The following is a 15,418-nucleotide window of genomic DNA, read 5'->3' as shown; positions in this document are numbered from 1 at the left end:
TACCTCATCTACACCTCCACCTCCCCCACACTTGGACCCCATTCAGCAGCTAGCCAGAACCCACACACCACACCGGCTAAACCCTCTGCCCGACTACCTACCCCGATCCATCTCCTTTGACCTCACGCAAACAGGCCACTGCCTCCTCATGTTTCCATCTCACTCTTTCCACTCCCGACCCACATCACTCACTCTCCACCCCCAATCAGTATCCCGGGTGCGAACTAGCACTACCACCCCTCAGTCAGGTTCAGTCACTCTGACTGCTCCGACCCTACTGCCCACACCCCCCCACTCTGCAACCAACACCCCCCACCAACCACTAAGTCCAGCCGAGCTGATCCAGCCACCAGCATTAGGGGAACCACCACATCCCGTCAAGTCACCTGCCTCCTATTCAATGCTAGTTCTGTGGACAAAAACAGACACAGCACCTTTGACCTGCTATCCTCCAACAGTCCCGATCTCATCTTCATCAGTGAGACATGGTTCACAGATGATTTCAAACCAGTTGCGCAAAAAGCTTTCCCACCTGCCTACTCCCTCATCACTCACAACAGACATTCCAGAGGTGGTGGAATATCCATCCTACACAAACCACACATCACCATCGCACTCTTGAAAACCCCGCCATGCACAGCCAACTGCAAATCCTTTCTAGTCAGACTCTCACTGTTGCCCACTCTCCCACACAGCTTCCTACTCATCTAAAGGCCACCTGGATACAACAGACATTTTGCCAACAGTCTCATTAGCTACCACTCTGGTCAGCCACCCAGCTCGCACACTACTGTGTGACTTTAATATCTGGTTTGATGTGCCCAACAATTCCATGACCCAACCCTTGCTAGACAATCTAGAGGCGCTAAACCATTCCCGACATACCACAGGTCTCCCCCATACTGGATGACACACCCTTGATGCAGTCTACAGCTCCTCTGGTGTAGTCTCTGTGTCTAGCCCATACCCCTCCAATCAATTACAAGTCCAACTCCCACATCTGTTTCATGGCGAAACTCATCGACCGCTCTGCATATTCCCAGCTCAATCTTTTTGCAGAGTCCAATAAGGTACTAAGCCCGCTCAATCAGGCTTCAGGCCACACCACAGATCATAAACCACACTGATATCGATCTGTCATGACCTCAAAGTCTCAGTGGACTCTGAAGGATTCACTGCACTGGTTCTCCTTGATCTCGTAGCAGCTTTTGACACCATTAATCACTAAATCCTCATTGACCGACTCCACTCCCTGGGAATCTGAGACTTGGCACTCAACTGGATTGCCTCGTTCCTCAACAACAGGAAACACATCACTTTCCTCCCATGTTTCACTCCACCATTTGCACTGTGAACATCAGAGTACCCAAAGGCACTTGCCTTTCTCCTCTCCTTTTCAGCCTCTACTGACCTTCTCTGCCAGGGATCATGGTGTGCAGCAACACAGCTCTACTCCTGCAACCAATCCCAAGGCCCCCCTCCCTCGGCACTTCCCCCCTACGTCCAACACAGTCGAAAATCGTGGCTGCACAATGGACTAACCCTGTCCCACCAGATCAATAATGTGTCCAAATCCTGTCACTACCATCTCAAGCTTCTGAGACACATCTTCCCTTACCTCACCTACCAGAGCAGACTGGCTGCTATTATGTCCATTGTTATGTCCAGATTGTACTATGAGAACTCCCTCTACCTGCGTGCACCGGCCTACCAACTTAACAAACTACGTCCAAAACGCAGCCGCCAAACTCCTTCTTGCACTGGCTCCCTATTGGATGAAGGGCCACTTTCAAAATCCTATGCATCACCCAACTGCTCGGCATACCTACAAGAGAAGATCATGCCCTACCTCCCAACATGCACCCTAAAGTCAAGCACAGCCTCCCTACTTACAGGCCTCCAATTCAGCTGGGATTGGAGGGTCCACCTAATCTACCTGGCCTCCAACACTGTGGAACTCACTGCCTCCCCATGTTCGACACAACCAGGACTATATGTTTGTTTGTTTGTTTGTTTATTTATAGGGCGCCCTAAACCCTTAGGTAGCTGGGCGCACAGCATGACAAGAATACTTATAGCTTGGTTGCAGTTTGCTTAGATACAGAAATATACAAGTGCATGGATAATTTACACTTACAGTTACATAGTTAACGACTGAGAGGAAAGACATGAGAGCAAACATTTCTGGCCATGGGTCTAGCAATCATTGTGACATAGCCAGATACGGGTGTTGCGCCTGAAGCTGTCATAGGACTGCTCCCTTCTTAGCTCGACTGGTAAGGCATTCCATTGCTGAGCTGCTTTTACAGGGAAGCTGTTTCCTCTTGTTTTTTGTAATCGTAATCTGGGTATTTGGAGACAGTAGGAATTGACTGTTCTAGTTGGTTGTGCAGATGATTTTCTGGATATTCTTTTCTTCAGGTATAGGGGTGCTGCAATTATCTAGGAATTTGAAGGTTAAAGTAACAATTCTGAAGAGGATCCGATCACTGATTTTTAGCCAGTTGTGATTTCTTCTGGCGTTGGATATATGTTCTCTGGTAGGGAGGTTTAGGGCCATTCTGAGTACATTGATTTGCAATGTTTGAAGTTTGTTAATGATGTATTTGCGAGCTCCTGCATACAGTGCATTGCACCAATCCAGTTTAGATAGGATGAGGTCATTGGCTAAAATAATACAGCTAGCTAGTGAGAGGAAGGGTCTGCATGCTTTAATAAGTTTGCCAGTGTAGGCGGTGGATGAGGCCAGGGAGTTTACTTGTTTTTTTAGGGAGAGCACGGAATCCAGGTAGAAACCCAGAGTCCTCCCTTCTTTGGCAACTGTAGTTATATTGCAGTCGATGTTGAAGGCGCTATAGTTGGTGTCGAGTTTTTTTAAGTTGTTAGCTGAGCCAAGGATCAGGATCTCTGTTTTATCGTCGTTCAGGCAGAGGCCGTGGGTTGCCATCCTTGTCTGAATGAGGAGGTAAATTTCATTCACTAACGCTGTATCTGAGGTGAAATTGCCCGAAAGGGGAGTAAGCATTTGGGTGTCATCTGCATAGTTTGTGTAGGTGACACCCAGTCTGTCCAATTTGTCAAATAAAGGCTTAGTGAAGATATCATACATGGTGGGCGAGACGCATGAGACCTGGGGGCTCCACATCTTGTTAGGGTATGCAGATGCTGCGGTAGAGAAGACTATCATACTTCTATTATCAAGAAATGATTGGACCCAAGCTATAGCTTCACTTGAAAAGTGGTTGACCGATGCTAGGTGTTTGCATAATACTGCATGGTCCACCAAGTCAAATGCCGCCGACAGATCAAGGAGGAGTAGCATAGCTGTGTTTCCTTTGTCGTTGAGCTCATCGATTTGGGATTTAAGGTCTATTAGAGCTGTCTCAGTTCCGTGCTGGGGTCTGAACCCAGATTGGCGAGAGCCTAATAGTTGGTCTCAAGGTACTTTTGAATTTGTAGATAGGCCACTCTATCTATTATCTTCAAGAGAAAAGGGACAGTGTTGATGGGACTGTAGTTTGTTGGAATGGATGGGTCTAAGGTTTGTTTTTTAAGAAGAGGTAGAACCCAGGATTCTTTTAAACTACTTGCGACGATATTGGATAGAAAGGAGGTGTTAATACGTTTGGCGATAAAGGGGGCTAAATCTCTGGCTGCATCCTTAATTATTTGGGCAGGGCAGTTGTCGACTTTGCAATTTGATGGTTTTAGTGAGGCAATCATTTTTTCCATTTGCTGAATGGATATTTTGGAGAATTTTTAATGGTACTAGGTTGGGTTTGTTAATAGGAGAGGAGATAGTAGGGTTTTCAGTGAGTGGAAGCACAGCTTTTTTTATTGTAATTTTGGTTTGCAGTATTTTTATTTTATTTGCTAAGGCATTTTGAATGTTGGTACACCATTACATATCTTTGGGTAAGTTATCTGGTGGAGGTATGGAGATTCTAGTTCTCGTAGAATCGCCAATAGTTCCTTAGTGTTGGAACCTGCTTTGGAAATTCTTTCATTATATACTTCTTTTTTAGTTTGGATGATTTAATTCTTGTATTTAGTGGCACAAAGTTTGAGTTTTAGTTTGTTTTCTTCCGTAGGGGTATGTTGCCATATGGTTTGTAACTTCCTTTTTTCCATTCTGAGTTCTTTTAAGTGAGGGGTGAACCAGGTGTTAAGGTGAGCTTGTTGTTTACTCTTGCAGTTCTTAAGTGGGGCAATGGAGTCTAAGGTCTTAAGTGGGGCAATGGAGTCTGGGATTTTAGCCATGGTTTCATTGTAATGGTCTACCAGTTTACCTGTGTCAGAGTTGCTTGGTAGGACATTAATCACTGGGAGGAGACGAGGTAGGATGTTGTTGGTTGTGATATTTTTCCTTGATCTATTAGGGAGAGGGGGTGCCATTATTTTTTCTTTGTTTACTTCTTTATTGAGTATTAGGCTGAAGTCAATTAGGAAGTTGTCGGTCCAGGGTTGGGGTGTAATTTTAGTGATCGTAGTTGGGCAGTTTGAGGTGGCTACCCAGTCTAATGTCCTGCCTTTATCATGGGTAGGGGTGAGGACTTTTTAGGAGAGACCATGTTCATCAAGCATGATGGCTATTGCTTGAGCTTGTTTATCGTTGGGTCGTTGAGTCCTAACTTGAAGTCACCAAGGAGCATTATCTGAGATGAGTCTTTTGTATTACTAGCTAGAAGGCTGGAAATATCCTCTTCAAACGAACCTAAGGGCCCTGGTGGCTTATATATGAAGTAGATAGTCAAGTGCGACATGGGGATATAGGCAGTTTCACTGATAGTAATTCACATGATTTTAGTGGGGGTAGCGTAGAGAGTCTTAAGTCCAGGTTGGATTTAGCAATGATGGCTAAACCACCTCCTCTATCTGCAAATAAAGTTGTATGCCACCCTGAAAAGTAAAAATCTAAAAAAGAATTATAGTCACCACTCAGTGATTACTCTGCTGGTGACACTTGTGTTTCCTCCATCGTCCCAATCAATGATTTATGGAAGTCTTAGGATCATTAGCATATTAGAGAAGGAAGGAATTTTTTCAACAGGTTCTCTTTAATTCACATTAATGAACAACAAATAAAGTTTCTAAATATATCACATTGAAAGTGGATTTAAAATAGGAAAACGTAAATTCAGTTCCCTAGTTTGCACCCGGTTGAAGGTGTCCTGAGACAATCCCTGTGTCTTTCCCCGACAGTTATTCTATTTGGTGAAAAGGCAGGACTTTGTAAGGATTAATAAATGTCCTGAGGCTCCGATGAAGCCTGTATCTGGGTCTTAAGGGTTAAAGAATTCTTTGCCTACGTGGGGGTCGGTCTCCAACCAAGCTCTTCACGTTTCGGCGGTCATGAGACACTTTTTAGTCCGCCTCCATCAGTGCGTCTTGTTTGAAGACCCTGCCGATACTATAATCCCAAGTCTTGGGTTGTGTCCAGTCTAGCGCACAGAGTAATCCATAGACTCAATTGTGGTGGCTTACGCGTTTCTTAATTGCAACAGTTGAGGTACACTTGCGGGTAGATACCTTCGTGTGAGTCCCCCTTGGTGTATGGTCGAGCTCCCTCGGTCTTACTCCAGGATTCTTGTTTTCATGGAGAAATGCAAAGAATGCTGCTAGATGTGCCAGGTGGTGGTCTGGTTGTGGGAAGCTTTATATATTTCCTGGACCACTCAGTTTCAACTGTATGCGCTGGCATGCGAAGTGGGAGCTCCAGATTCAATGCGGTGGGTACAGTTGAGTCCCCTGCGGTCTCTGTCCCTTCACTGTTAAGGGCAATCCAGGAATCGGGTCCTCTGCGTAGCGCGGATGATTGCTGCGAGTCACGGATCCAGCACAAATGCGTCTGGATACTGCAGAAACCACCTCCTCTAGCGTTGGGTCTGTCCATTCTTAGGAGTTGGTACTCTTTAGTTATATAGCTAATGAGAGCGCTGGACCTGCTGCATCATTTAACCAGGTTTCTTTGACTGCTAGGAGGCCGAGGTTATCTGAGGTTAGGATATCAGCTATATCAGTGGCATGGGCCACAACAGATCTGGCGTTGATCAGAGCTCCCACTATTGTAGTCGTTGTAGGTAGGCTTTGGGTGTTTGTAGTTATTAGGGTAGGTTCATGCCGAATAGCAGTTGCAGATGTTTGTGGATATGCTTGCGCCAGTTTCCTAGTGATATTTTTGGGGTTGATACGGCAGTTTAGATAAGTATTTCTAGGCAGTTTGGGTTCGTGGAGGGAGGAGAACCTTGCACGAAGCCTGGTGTTTCTATGCATGGTGGGCAGGGCGCATGATTACCGATATTAGGTGTGAGAGCAGCAGGAGTGCAGGTAGCAAAAGAAAAGTACTGACGTACATAATGCGGTGGTTAGTGCAGGTTGCGATGGGTCTATGGCTGAATGCAAAGTGTTCACAGATGGCTAACGCAGCACTTTCACAGTATGCTAAATAAGGTGTGGGCTAGGATCAGCTTTTCACAGGTGGGCTGAAATCAACTTGGGCAAATGGGCTAAAATCAACTTGCACAGATGGGCTAAAATCAGCAATATGCAGATGGGCTAAAATCAACTTCTTACAGGTGGGCTGAAATCAGCTTTCACAGATAGGCTAAAATCAGTAATATGCAGATAGGCTAAAATCAACTTGCACAGATGGGCTGAAATCAGCAATATGCAGATGGGCTAAAATCAACTTCTCACAGGTGGGCTGAAATCAACTTGCACAGATAGGCTAGAATCAACTTGTGCAGATAGGCTAAAATCAATTTAAACAGATGGGTTAAAATCAACTTGCACAGATAGGCTAAAATCAACTTCACATGCACATAGTATCTTGTAATGGGCTAATTCAGATTATGCACACAATATGTACCAGTGGGCTCGTTTAGGCTATGCGCACTATTTGTCACAGTAGGCCAGTTCGGCTATGCACATAGTATCTTGCAATGGGCTAATTCAGAGTATGCACACAATATATACCAATTATCTGGTTTAGGCTATGCACAATTTGCAGAATATGCAGTAATACAATCAGAATATGCAGAATTGAATTTGTCAGAATAGGCTAGTTCAGGCTATGCACATAGTATCTTGCAATGGGTCCATTCAGAGTATGCATTCAATATATACCGGTAGGCTGGTTTAAGCTATGCACACAATATAACATTCATTTGCCAGAGTGTGCTAGTACGAATTTCATTTTAGACGTTTTAGATGACTTCATGGGCTGGTATAGATAGATATCTACATCAGGTATAACGCGGCCTGCCGATGGAGAGGTCGCCGCATATGTTAGAGTGGGAGGTCGGCGTGTGGCATGTGGGTTTATTTACTCTTTACTAGCGGGCAGTTACTCAATGGCCAACAACAGGCGCACCGAGATGTTAGCATTAAGTTCCAGAGCCGGATGACCAATGAGGAAAAATCTATCGTACGTGGTATCAGTACAATGCTAGGCAGGCTAGGCACAATAAGGCTATAGAGCGAGGAATCCGATATTCAGTTAGCTTATTGTAGTAGGCTGCAGGGAGGAGCGTATTTCCATGTTAGTTGTGGGGGTGTGGGTTATCAGGAGTTGCGAGTCGAGAGGGGGTTCTTACCCGTGGATATTAGGTGGAGCAATCAGGCATTTTCTCCGGCTCTTTCTGGTGAAGGCTGGCTAAGGCAGACGATGGCCTTATGTGGAAGGCCTTAGTTGGAAAGGCCCGGCTAACGCCATCCGGTTTGGGCTAGCTGGGAAAAACGAAAGCTCAGCCAATCCGTGTTAGCTTGGTTTCTTAGTTGCGACGGCCATTTTCGGATCCCTCCTCGTGGATCCTTGTAAATAATGGAGGCTGCGGCAGCGATGTTGGGCAGATACAGGGGGCATGAGACACGCCTGTGGGGCTGGGGTCTCTCAGGTGCTACCTCTTACCCCAATGAGCTGATATAATGCTGGGGTGAAGCTGATGTCGACGTCGGCTGTTGCTCCAGGCCGTGCGAGGTGGTGAGGGCTCCTGCCCTACCTGCAGGCTGTTGCTGCTGAGGCGCGGTGTCGGTGGATATATGGCCTTCCAAAAAGCATTGAAAATCTGACCTTTTCCCTAACCATGAAAGGGAACACCTAGGGCCGCAAAATCCTCTGCCAATGGCCAGAACTCGGCTAGAGAGGTATTATCTAGAAAGTAAGGAACAGTTGGGCCACGGAAGTTGGCTAATTGAGGCATCACCACAGAAAATTATGAACATTTTGGGCACGAAAGCCATCTCAAGAGACTATCAGACTCTGAGTCAGGCAGCTGCAGGCTATCTGCACCCTGGCTCAACTACAATGGCATGACATAGCCCCCTCTTTGTGTCATTGTTAGGCAGAATCCTGTGCAGTTCCCTTAGGGAGCACTACAGAAGATTAGGACTACAGGTGAGAGCAATAAATCCCCTTTGGTATCAGTTTGTACCACAAAGATTTAGTTGGGTAGCTGTGGCTGAGCAGTCAGACTTATCTCAAGAGGGAGATGAGCAGTATTCAGGGTTTACACAATAGTCCTTCAGTACTATGGAACAAGGAAACACTGACCAAAGCTTTGTAGTAAAAGAATATATATATTTATTTTATACACTTCTAGTTAAACACATCTATCACATTTCTTAAAGAAAGTTAAATTCAGTCAAAGAAAGTATACACAACTCCCTAGTTAAATTGCAGACAAGTTTGAGCAAGAGTGAAAACTGAGCAAAACGGCACAGTGCAAACCAAACACAAATGGCACTCTAGCAATTTCTCACAAGGGAGGGAAAGCACAAGTTATACAGAAATTCCTTCTTACACACCCTAGCAACACTTTCCATAAGTTTGTGAACCAGTTTAAGCAAGGCAGTGCATCAGTATAAAATATACTTCAAGGTTTAAAAGTGGGGAGGAAAGGGTGGTTATAAGAAGTAGGTGCACCAACACATTTCTAGTTGAGAAGCAATCTAGAGAAGGCAGTTCTAACAAATTTAGCCAGAGTCAGTAGGCCTGTGCCAGAGTCAGTGGTACAGGGCAAGGGCCCAGGAGCAAAATGTTCTTGTAGCTGCAGTCAATTCTTTGGTTAACGATTTTGAAAAGGTGGATGCAGAAGTTGAAAGACAATGTTTAAGAGAGATTGGGCGGCCAACCCAACAGGTAGGTAAAGGATTTAAAATACCTTTAGCACTACGAAGCAGAAAGGGTGACCTGGCGGAACAATGTACCTTATAAATGAAGAAGTGACTCCTGCGGTGGCGGTTGTTCCTGGTAGTTCCTGTTGTTCGAGAGATCCAGCAGAGGAAGAGAGGCTCTCGTTGTGGAGGAAGGTTTGAGTTACTGCACTACCCAGGGATGAAACCAGCCGCGGTGCTGCCCGACGAATAAAAGGTACATTCCTTTAAATCGCTGTCCGGGTGGACTGGTGCCTGGCTATCCGGTCTGTGAGTGCAGGGTACTGGCGATTCGACCAAGGCAGGTCTGGGAAGGTGATTGGCAAACTGGTTGGCCACACCAGCTCAAGGGAAGAAGGCTCTTGAAGATTAAGATCTTCTCTCGTCGTGTGGAGAAAAGTGGTCAGACGCTGCAGCAGGGCTTCACCGGGGGTTCAGTCATTGCAGATGTCTTTGGCTTCTCTCCTCTTTGGCTTCTTAGTTCCAGTGGTGATGTCTTGCTCTTCCAGTCCTCAGGACCCTGCTTTTATGCAAAAAGATCCCCAATCATACAGCCTAGCTATCACTCACACAGTGGAGTGGTCATCTTGGTGGGAGACCCTCCAGCCTATCAGGATAGAGTGTGACATGGGTTACTGAGGCAACCCTGTCCAGGGGTCCTACTCCCCCTCCCAGACAATGGACCCACCCCAGACTCAGTGGCGCCGAAAAGAGGGCTTCTCGGCAGAAGCCCACCAAAAGGACAAACAAAGGATCCCCGACCTGGGTTAGGAGTTTAGAGAAAGACTCGAGAAAGAAGTTATATTAAAGTTCTGGCAAATAAACCCCACCGGAGTAAAGTTAATATTAAAATACACCAGTGGTATGTTAGAGGCCGTCAGAAAATGTGGTAGCCTTGAACAATGGGAAAACCACATAGGAAAATATTTGCGGTCGAATATTTACGGTAGTAACCACTGCCACCAGCCAGAAACATTTGAGAGAGGGACTGTACGGTACCCTCTCGAAAAATGAACAGAAGGGAAAAACTATTAACCCTTCCCAGTACCTCCATAGTAAGATGGGTTGTACTGGTTTAGTTCACAAAAATGGACTAGTAAAGTCAATGGGGGCTTTACATGCCCTGGGAGACAGTAGTCAGTCCCAGGGTATGGAGTCTATGTTTGGGGGTCGCTACGACACCCCTGTGTCACTGCACGGAGGGTTCTGTGCAACACATGTGAGTAAAGATGGTTCCTATGGAGGTGAGAGAAACCCCATAGACATTAGACACGAAAATAGCCTAGAACACACATAGCGAAAATGCCTAAGAGTGGGAAAAAGAGTCTCACTCTTAGCAGGAGAAAAAAAACAAACCCTTCAAATCCAGCAAAGCTGCTGGGGGACTCTATATGTAAGGGAAATTAGCCATAAAATGAGAATTCTCCCTAACAGTCATCAAGTTGCCCAGGCCCCCCAGCACTGCCAATCCAACTGCCCACGACCCCATACCTAAGACTTGACATCACTATAATCGTATGCCATGACCAGGCAAGCCCATTACCACCCGATCAGACATAACCCACGCCCTAAGGCCAGGAGATGGCTGTCTGTGTATATCAACATGGAAACTAGGAGTGAGGCCAGGGAACCACCACACCTGAGGAACTATAGCGACTATGCTTGGTTGGAATCGTCAGAGTATAATACATTAACCACAGACATGTCGTAAATTACCCAGCCACCCACCTTGGACTATGACCAAGAACCTGGAAAGTGGCGCCTCTGACACCTACAACAGATCCTCTGGAAGAGGGGAAGTTCAACTGGGAAAACACAACATACTGGGCACCAGCCAGAGAATCTCTCTCGGATATCCACTACCACGAATCGCCAGCTCATCAGGTTCTAGAAAGTAGCCAGGAACAAGGGCCTCCAACCAGTACGCACAGACACTCACTCCTACCAATATGCTTATTCTCGACTTTACAGCAACAAACAATAGAATGCATCTATAGCCCTTGATCAATTTCGGCCTAGCTGCACACATACATATACTCCTCCTTGAACACCTCAACAGTCTGCTAGAACGCAGCTATGCCCCACCAAAAGATTGGCCTAGCTGCACACATAATCTCTCACACAGGCCACACGGCAGCCAGACTGCAGATTCAGAGGCCCCACCTTCCTGCGCACATTCCACTGATCTCTTACAACCACCGCACCACACCTAGTTTTAGAATGCAGCCATCTCTGCACAAACCACACTGGCTGCACACATACCGAGTGCACCCAGCACTACATGCTACTCTAATCTCTCCACTGACCTAGACTACAGTGCCCAAGGGCGTTCAACCCACAGCGCTTTGAGATCTATCAATGTTATATAAGACACTATACAAATACACAATAACATAACACAACATAGGCCTCACATGGGACAACTGAAGATGTCAAAAGAATGCATATGATAATTCAAAAATTGAGACCTAAGAATGAAGAAGAATTAGGGATAATGGATGGATCTCTATATATATTTGGACCTACTGAACAGTTAACTGCATTTATATCTGTGTGTGCTTCACTGTTCAAGAAACTTATCACACAATGTAAGAAAATACGATCACCATTAGATCCACGTCGTGCATGTGTCTTTTAAGACTTGGCAACACCCACCTCCATACCAACATAGGCATTGAATATCCTAATTAATTAACCAAGGGAATAATCCTGACTGATTTGAAGATGGCAAAGCTGCCACAGGTGGATCCCACTAATTTTGTCAACTTTGTAGTAGTATCCAATTTACCATTCTTTGCCAAATGTCTAGAAAAGGTGGCATTACTATGATTACAGCCATTCATTGATTTATAACTATATAATTTTTTACAATTGGTTATTTATAACACACTTAATACCAAAGACGTTTCTAGGCTCAGGCCCGGGTTTCGAATCTGTGTTGCTCTTCGTCTTGAGCGTTTTGCCACTGGTATACTCTACTATACTACCTGTGCTGGAAATTGATGGAAATGTTGGACTTCCAACAGCACACACTGGCATCTGTACACTATAGAATAGGAGAGCAGTTATAGGATTTTTGATTGAGGACGTAAGATGAAGATGGTGTAGGTGCCCTGATGCTGTCAGATCTCTCTGCAGCATTTGATGCTGTCAGACATCAAATCTTACTCAAATGGTTGCTGAATTTAGGAGTCCAAAATGAAGACCTCAATTGAAGAAAAGTCCTTTCTTTCAGAACGAAAACACGATTCCACCATTTGTATCCCAAATACTCAACATTAATTGCCTGTCACCTTTGATATTCAATATTTACATATCATCACTCAGGAAGCAAAAGTTGGTTGCATAGCTAAAGAATTGTGCATGTGACACCCAACTGATTTTTTAAATTATGCAGTATTTATCAAGTGCAATTCCAACTTTGAAGATTCTATTCTTTATATGAATTCGTAGATGAGATAGAAACAGTTAAAACTCAGCTCCGAAAAGAAAGCGTTCTGGTATTAGGATCACTGAACAGCTCGATGGCTGAGACACATTTGCCTGTAACATCTAGTAGGTTGCCACTCCCACATACTTCTAAGTGGTTCTGGAATTGGAATTAACTATGGACACATAAGTTACCAGAGTTTAACTATGCAAACGTTGCAGCATCTTTTTCCAGTACCATCATATCCTCGTAGAGTCCAGGTCATGATTTCCCTCATTTTGATTAGGTGAGCAATGCCTGTGTGGGGGGCATTAAGGCACACATGTCAAGACAACAGAGGATTCAACATCTGTCAGTTTGGATGTTGTATAACGCCACAAATTCAATCACATTAAACCAGCCCCTGCACTGGTTTCCGGTGACAGCCAGGCTAGAGTTCAAAGGAACATGCATTGCCGATAAAGCGTTTTATGAAAGAGGTGCTGCTTGTATAACCCAGAACCAAATTAGATATGGTCCAATCCATACTTTATAATCCAAAAATGCCAACTGGCAAGTAACACCTAAATTGAATAAATCAAGATGGCACAACGCACATTAGCACTCAAGGCATCCACTTTATTGAGTGTACTCTCACAGCACTGGAAAATCACACTACCTTTCAAAATACACCTGTTTAGCTAAATCTGTAAATCTGCAACCACTGGCAATCTAGATGATTTGGACTACAACTCCCATCAGCCCTAGCCAGCCTATTCAATGGTGCAGGGTCATGGGAGTAGATGTCCATTACCACTGGTTGCAGGCCCGTAATTTAGTACCATGTGCAGATTTTTGAGAGGGGCAGGGCTCTCACTATAACAGGAAGTCCTCATATGGAGGGGATGTTACACTCTAAAAATAACTAATAACATAGCATCGTTTTTTATACACCCCCAGACGACCCTATGTGACAGAGTGGAGAAATACATTCAGTGATTTCAAGACAAAGGCATGCAGCTTGTTATATATAACATCCATAACATTTGAAGTCTCCCAAAAAGTAAGCACTTATTTTGGAAATGTAACTCAAATGAACTCTCATCGAGTGTCAGGAAAAACGCAGAATCAAGCTTAATCTGTGGTCAGGACACCATGTTAGGTGACAGGGCAAAGTGGGTAGGCCTTGCTCCTCATCCCAGAGCCTGCCCATGCCACCGGTGTACATAGAGGAAATTGGAAAGAACTGCACCATGTGGTATTCAAATATGGTTTCCTATTTTCAGTGTTTCTTTTTTTTTTACTTCTAGTGATGTTTTTTCAGTGTTTTCAATCATTGTCAGAATCTGTGTTTATCAGTGTTTTCCCATTTGCCCCTTCAAAATAAATGCAGGTATCTAGACACATAACGATTGTTCTGCATCCCAGATCTACACTTCACATTAGTATTTAATCTATATAGTCAGGCCTTGTCACACATTAGACCTCTGGGCACTTTAGGTATACTGTGCCTGGTGTAAGTGGATGGAACATAGTATCCCCCCGGGAAAAACAAGGGCATGGGTCTTGAGTAAAAACATAGAAGGGGTGCTGTCATTAGGGTCGCCACTACTTAGTGTGGTGAGCGTTTGCCAAAATCTCCAGGAGATGATTTACATCATGCAAAGTGACACACATGGACTGGACGAGGCCATTGAATGGCATAGGATTAAACACTAGCACCTTAACTTAGGACAGAGGTTTCTACATCTGTAGTGGACCCCCAAGATGGAGATCCCTTTGGGATGCAGAACAATCATTATGTATCTAGATATTGACAATCTTACTAACGTGGTGGTAGAAACTGTCCTATCCTTTGATTCCATGCATATTGCAATGAATGCGTCTACATGTTTAACTTGCCACGAAGGCTGTCTATACAGACCAAATACGAATGATGAGCTAGGACATGGGACCCAGTCCGACTGTTATTTATTTATATATTGACACATTTTCAAAGGCTGTGGTTCTCACATAAGTATGGGCATTTTTATTTTGCATTTGCATTGTTACCATCATGTTTACAACACTACTAGTACGATTCCTTCCATTCCACATTTGAATCTGGAAAACCGACAGCTTTTGCCATCACATGTAGAAGGGTGCGGGGGATAACGAACAAGGTGTAAATGCATACGATCGAATGCTATCACGGATCATCTTGTATGTTAAAAATCAGATAATTTGTCTTATCAGACCACCTTAATATGGTAAGGGCGCCCAATGAACACGGGCGAACGATCCCTCATGTTCTTAAGCCAGACAGTTTGCCCCTTCAGGCCACTCCAAGAGGGCGCGCTGGAAAACCAAAAGCGTCAGCGAAACAGTAGAAGCACTTACAATCCCATAAGCATAACCGTTACCACGACAACGGTTGCCAACCGGGGAGACGCCGGCAGCGCAGGGATACTGCAGCCGCACCTTACAACTGAATGCCTCTCGTGTACTTTAGCAAAACGCTGGGTAAGACTTTGTAAACTGAGAACTACACCTAGTCCGTATTATTCCATCTATAGGTGACAAACCACTAGATTTGACATCTGTGTGTTTGTTTTTTTCCCCTGTTTAGCATTAACGCCGATCAAGCATATTTCAGCAAGTGAGTCTGAAAATGCCCGCTATGGCTGACTTAGCCCGAATACAGTATTAAGGTAATTTATTTTCTTCCTTTATACTCCAATACGTTAACAAGCAAGTAGAAACGTAGAACACGATGCATGACTGCATGTATCCTTTTCCTCCAAATAAATATTTTTGTCACGGGCACCACCTAAATCCCGCACGGCATACCTGAAAAACGCTACCATTGTCTGACTT

Source organism: Ambystoma mexicanum, chromosome 2q, assembly GCF_040938575.1.
Source record: "Ambystoma mexicanum isolate Mex_15411 chromosome 2q, UKY_AmexF1_1, whole genome shotgun sequence".
Taxonomy (NCBI): Eukaryota; Metazoa; Chordata; class Amphibia; order Caudata; family Ambystomatidae; genus Ambystoma; species Ambystoma mexicanum.
Note: the sequence above shows the minus strand (reverse complement) of the source record.